Here is a 6,772-nt window from a genome sequence, read left to right on the forward strand (position 1 = left end):
GCTTTAGGTGCTGCAGGTGCCAAGGAGGTAGGTTGGAATATTACGGCCCAATGAACAAGGTAGTCATGGCTCGCCTTTCTCCACTTCTCCGTAACTGCATCCACATCTTCAAGAGAAAACAAGGACAGGGACTTGGTTGAGGAGTTACGAAGGAGTAGAACCTCTCTCTTCAATACCTGCTTCTGAAACCTGGAAATGATGGAATCACACCTCTTTAGGATCCAGTTGGCCCACTGTTTAGCTGCATGGTGTTAAGAACTCCATCACTCACACCTGAAAGAACAATTCTTAAATATCAGCAGCTTCTCAGGATCAGAGAGAGCCTAAGTCGCAGCTATATAGCCCATGGTTCTGGACCAGTGAACCATCCACGAGGATGCCTTCACCAACCTCTCCATATTCAGGGTTGCTGCAGCCAAGAAAGCCAGTGGTAGTAGAGAAAAGAAGTCATATTGTACATTACAGTACAGTTTTGCCTGTTTAACAAACAGAGATGAAGTAAGTTCGACAATTTGCTTGACCTAGGGAAGTCCCTCCTCAAAGAGATCTATCTGAGTCTACCTTAGCAATGGACATGGCAGCCAACTTAAACCATGGTACCTTCAACCATTGTTGGTTGGTTCTTGGAGCACAGCATAGCACATCTATTATTATTATTACCGGTACCTCCTAAGCTACAACCCTAGTTGGAAAAGCAGAATGCTATAAGCCCAGGGTCTCCAACAGGGAAAATAGCCCAGTGAGGAAAGGAAAAAAGGAAAATGAAATATTTTAAGAAGAGTAATAACATTAAAATAAATATCTCCTATATAAACTATAAAAATTTAACAATACAAGAGGAGGAGAAATTATATAGAATGGTGTGCTTGAGTGTACCCTCAAACAAGAGAACTCTAATCCAAGATAGTGGAAGACCATGGCACAGAGGCTATGGCACTACCCAAGAATAGAGAACAATGGTTTGATTTTGGAGTGCCCTAATAGAAGAGCTGCTTATCATAGTTAAAGAGTCTCTTCTACTCTTACCAAGTGGAAAGTAGCCACTAAACAATTACAGTGCAGTAGTTGACCCCTTGAGTGAAGCAGAATTGTTTGGTAACCTGTGTCGTCAGGTGTATGAGGACAGAAGAGAATATGTAAAGAATACGCCAGATTATTCAGTGTGTGTAGGCAAAGGGAAAATGAACCGTAACCAGAAAAAAGGACCTAATGCAGTACTGTCTGGCCAGTCATAAGACCTCATAACTCTCTAGCGGTAGTATCTCAACGTATGGCCACCTCTCACCCCTCCCATTGACTCCACGAATGCAGGTGAGCACCTACATATATGCAGATTTTGACTTCCCTTCCTCCAAGCCAAGAGCCTTAGGGCTAGCAGCTAGTGGGAGATCACCGATAGTTGTCAGATTCAGGATTAAAGTCATCATAGGGGTTAGCCACAGACTAATGAGGTCTAGGAGGGTCTATGTTGACCCCATGAGCTGACACTGCTGTCGTTGCTAACTGGACCCGCCTCTGAGGATTTGAGTCCTTACGAAAGTTTAGAGATCAAATTCTCTGGCAGGGTGTTGGCATCCTTCCATTAACGGAACTTACCCATGAAGCGAGAATGCTAGGCACTGCCTCTTCCTGTCTCAAAGGCATGACCAATTTTGTTGGGGCTGTCACCGAGTTGGGAGGTGCCTCCAAAGTGAATAACAGACAATCTTTATAGGTGAAAGAAATCTCCCTCAGAGATCTCGATTCCCTATAGGACCTGAGATGGAAGGCATCACCAGGCGGATGTGCGTAACCTGTCTAATCCGACACCACCTCTGACCAGGCTTAATGGGAACATTTCTAAATTTCTTCCGCATTTCATCAGTGCCAGATGGTTAGGCTTTGAACTCTTGCACCTCTATGTGGTAATGCCACCTGGAAGCGTGTCCCTCCGGTACCAAGGCATGATCCATGGAACTCCTTCTGGAAGAGGTTTTGGTCGCCTATTTAGCTGTGGGTACTGTGTGTGCAGATACAGTTGTAGAAGGAGCAATCTGAACTGCTACCACCGTGGTAGGCACCTGAGGGCGACAAACAACCTTGAGTCAGAGGGAGCCTGAAGATTGCTGTGATGAACAGTTATCCTCCAAGGATTGGTCATAATTGGTTCGTCAAATGTTCATGGGAAGCAGGGACGATAGGGGCCGCTGCTTTAAGAATCTGCTGCAGAAGAGCCTCATGAGACAACCCTGACATGCCGCAGACCTTAGTGAAGGGACATGTAGAATAATTAAGAGTTACTAAGAGTTGCGCAGCTACCTATATGTGATCACGTGATGAATCGCTGCTCACCACCAGTGCACATGACAGGTGAGGAAGACTAGGTCTCGCGAGCTACCTCATGTTCTCTTGTGTGAAAGGGAGACAGCATTGTAGGTTGGTTTGCGACTGCAAGCAGGTGTTGTGCTGTGCTTGCTAACCTATCTGGCAAGATGCCATAGGTAACTGCACAAGCTGGAGACTACGAAAGTCTTGCAAAACCCCAGCAGTCATGTTAGGTGCTTGCTGGGTTGCATGATTATCACAAGAATCATCTGCCCACTCCAAAGAGACAAAGTGCACTGGCACTTCTGAGCAGTCTGAAGAGGCTAACTCCCTAGTAAGAACAACCTTTCACGCTTGCGAGGGCATCTGCTGTAAAATCCCAAAGGGCCAGCAAGCTAATTAGGGAGAGGGAGACCAAAGTCTTCCTCATGAGCATGCTTGCTGACCCCAGAGGGCATGGGTGCTGAGGAGAAACTCTGACGAGAACTACCCTGCGGATCTTAGAGTGAACGAGGATCCACAGAGGATGAAGAATCGGATAGCACGAGACCGCGCAAGAGAGATTCTCTCCTGTCAGCTCTATAAGGGGAAGTGCTAAAGCCAACTAAGGCAGGAGTGGAAATCCTCTGCAGCTGTGGCCCTCAATATACAATAAACTGTATATTAGTAAACATAGTTAATTCTAATAGTCAGGCCTCCTCCATCATGAGGCTCATTACTACACAGTATTCTAGAAGTTTTATTCCAGCTGTGACAAAATTGTGGAATGATCTTCCTAATCTGGTAGTTGAATCGGTAGAACTTCAAAAGTTCAAACTTGCAGCAAATAGTTTTATGTTGAACAGGCTGACATAAGTCTTTTTATAGTTTATATGTGAAAATATGTTTTAATGTTGTTATTGTTTTGAAAATACTTTATTTTAATTGTTCATTACTGGTACTTCTTATATTGTTTATTTATATCCTTATTTCCTGTCCTCAATGGGCTCTTTTTCCTTGTTGAAGCCCTTGGGCTTATAGCATCTTGCTTTTCCAACTAGGGTTGTAGCTTAGCTAGTAATAATAATAATAATAATAACTATACCTCCACAACAGTAAACTTCCAAAACGTATGAGTATGATTTTCATGTTATGCTTATAGAGTTAACTTGATAACAAAAGGGAAGTTTTTAATTGGCAGACTCAGGTTGGTTCATTCATATACTGCATACTAGAATATTTAATCCAATTTTACTATATCCAAAGAGATATATCCTAACCTAAGATTAGATGTATGATTATGGAGGAGCTAATCACCCATACTTATTCCCTAATTACCTCTGCTAGGATTAGTTAGCAGGTAGGTCAACTGTTCAAACATACCCAACAGAAGTATAATGATCAGCATTCACCCTTAAGTAAACTCAATTCAAGGCTCCAAATAGTTAATTGGACCTTAGGCTACTCTAAATCCACAAAGTAATTTGCTCAACTGACAAATGTCTACTCCCCTCAAGCCAAATCTAATTACACAAATAAGGATTTTCTTTAAGACTTACTAATATGATAACCTATACAAGGTTAGAATGGAGTGAAATTCTGTTTTCTATTACTAATAGCATTCTAGGTAAGGTTAGGTAAGGGGAGTCCATGGCTTCTTTAGGTAAAGACCAGCTAGACTAGGTTAGTTTAGCATGCATCACTATTTCTTAAGAATTCTGACCCTCTAGAACATTTGAGGGTGGGTTCTGTTAGACAAGGACTTAACATACTCATTAAGATAAGGTATGGGTGTGTTAGAATGGGTCCCTGTAATTATCACTATAATATTTTGTGTTTTATACGCTTTCAGGATTGATAATGATGACGAATGAACTTTGTACATTTCTAACTGGTTATACTAGTTGTGGTGTGAATTATATATATCTCCCCTTCTGGATTGGTGTAATATACCCATTTTAGGGTTGGTTGCTCCCACCCTAAATTCTGGGTTTGCCCCCCCCCCCCTTGGATCCCCTCATGATTGTTGCATATTGGGACTGAGGAAAACGAAATGAGCAGTTGGCACAAACAGTTATACAGTACAAGTATAATAACGGAGGAATACATAATACTGTAAACAAGATAACCAGTTGGAAATTATATATATATATATATATATACATACGTATGTGTGTGTATATATATATATATATATATATATATATATATATATATATATATATATATATATATATATATATATATATATATTATATATATATATATATATATATATATATATATATATATATATATATATACAAACATATATATATATATATATATATATATATATATATATATATATATATATATATATATATATATATATATATATATATATATACGTCATATACTATGAGCTCGATTCATGATAGGCTTAACCTACTTTTTAATAAAAATATAATAATGCATTGTTACGTTTTGGCCTCTGGAGAAGATGCAACCTTAATATGTATCATGAATCAACACTTAACACAAGAAAGAATGTTCTCTTGCTTGAGGGTACACTCGGCCACTATTCCATCTTATTTCTTCTCTTGGTTTTTGTTTGTATAATTTATATGTCAAAGAGTTATTTTACTTTAATTATTCATTACTTCTCTTCTAGTTTATTTTCTTTCCTCACTGGGCTATTTTTTTCTGTTGAAGCCTTAAGGTTTATAGCAATCCACTTTTCCAACCAGGGCTGTAGTTTATCTAATAATAACAATAATAATAATTATAATAATAATAGTAAAAATAATCCCTATCATGTCCACACAGTATGAAAAAACATCATAGAATTGACTGACTGGAACTCTACCCGAAATGGAACACCCAAACAATGTCTTATTTCATAGTTGGAATTAATCTTAAATAAGGCGTTGCCCGATACGGTATTGAATATAGATAAGAGAATGGGGTTCGCAGTCTTGCTTGGGTCCTTTAAGTATTAAATACAGAGAGGCATTGACGCAGAAATACATTTTTAATCTGATCCTTAGTGAAGAAAGGGATTTTGCCCAATTGATAGCTACTGACCTGCGCTGTGCACCGCTCATGTTTTGTCTCTTAAAATCATTTAAAAACAAGCGAATTACATCCCTGTCTATCGAGCGTCTTCACGGTGAGTTTATAATTGGCCTACACCAATCATATGAATAAATAAAACATGAATGAACCTTACCTTTAAAATAATCACATGCCCCACCGCCGATAACCTCCTCTGTACACTCTCTTCACCACAATACTACCATTCACTCACAGGTGATTGGTTAAACTCGCGTGTCAACATATATATCCTTTTAAAAATAGATTCTCTTTTATAAATAGTAAGAATACTCCAATTACATAAATTTAGAATATTAAAAATAAAAATCTTTGTAATTTTCATTTAATTGCTCGTTGTTAAACTATTATTTAGACAAGAAATACTAAAAATCCATACTCCCGTATTGCTGGAATGGTCAACATGAAAACCCCGCGCGTTATTTAAAATTCTTAAAACGCCCCGAAAGAGAAAGTAAAATTGTCTCATACATGCAATTTGCAACCAGTGAAGCTGAAAATACAATGAAACGAAGCGTTGCATGACACTTTGCAATTGCATTTCAATTAAGAAAATATCTTCAGGGAGACATGGAGTAGAATTGGCTTAGTTTTACCGTAAAAGTGGGAAATCTTGAAGCTTGTCGGTACTAATCAATACATTGCAGGAGAGAAATCCCTTGTATTGAAGGCACTGAATTACACGCCATTCGTCTTCACGGCCATGGCCTTAATGCACTTACCACGAAGTCGGTGATGTGTATTTTAGGCGTGTTTTTTCTTTCCTTGCCTTTCTATTATTTCAATGACATACTTTTTGTTCCTTTCAAAATAAGAATTTGTTTTAGAAGAGAAAAATAAAAGATTACCGTGATAGGACATATCCCTTATCAAGGAAAACAAGTTGAGAAAAAAGAGAAAATAATTCTGATAAAAATACACCATTATATTATTTTGGGGGCTGTGCGAATAATAAGTATTCCATTAGGTTTTAAAATTTATATTCTTAAGGGATTCCCAAATCATTATGATTTATCAAGTGCTTGTTTAATTCTATTTAAAAACTTATATATATATGTATATATATATATATATATATATATATATATATATATATATATATATATATATATACATATATATATATATACATATAATGTGTGTGTGTGCTAGTGTGTGTGTATGTGTAAAATCATAATCAAAAGCTAGACGTGAAATGTGAAAACTACAAGTTTCTTTTTGGTCTGCATTTCTATATAATCATTTGGCCATTAATTTTTGTCAAGGACGGTAACTAACAATAAATCTTGTTTCCCTCTTAAAATAAAAAGTAAACAGACGCAATTCTATACATGTATGCAGAAAAGTTATGCAAGATGTTTAAGTTACATTAAGTAAATACATTTCACTTACAAAT

The 6,772-nt window shown here is 37.6% G+C and overlaps 1 pseudogene; it reads right to left on the minus strand.

Moving 5' to 3' along the window:
* LOC137632274 (thyroid receptor-interacting protein 6-like) overlaps positions 1–5,588 on the minus strand; it is a 180,349-nt pseudogene extending 174,761 nt beyond the window's left edge.
* Positions 5,589–6,772: the final 1,184 nt, after the last annotated feature.

The sequence above is a fragment of the Palaemon carinicauda genome, chromosome 41, assembly GCF_036898095.1.
Source record: "Palaemon carinicauda isolate YSFRI2023 chromosome 41, ASM3689809v2, whole genome shotgun sequence".
In the NCBI taxonomy this organism is placed as follows: Eukaryota; Metazoa; Arthropoda; class Malacostraca; order Decapoda; family Palaemonidae; genus Palaemon; species Palaemon carinicauda.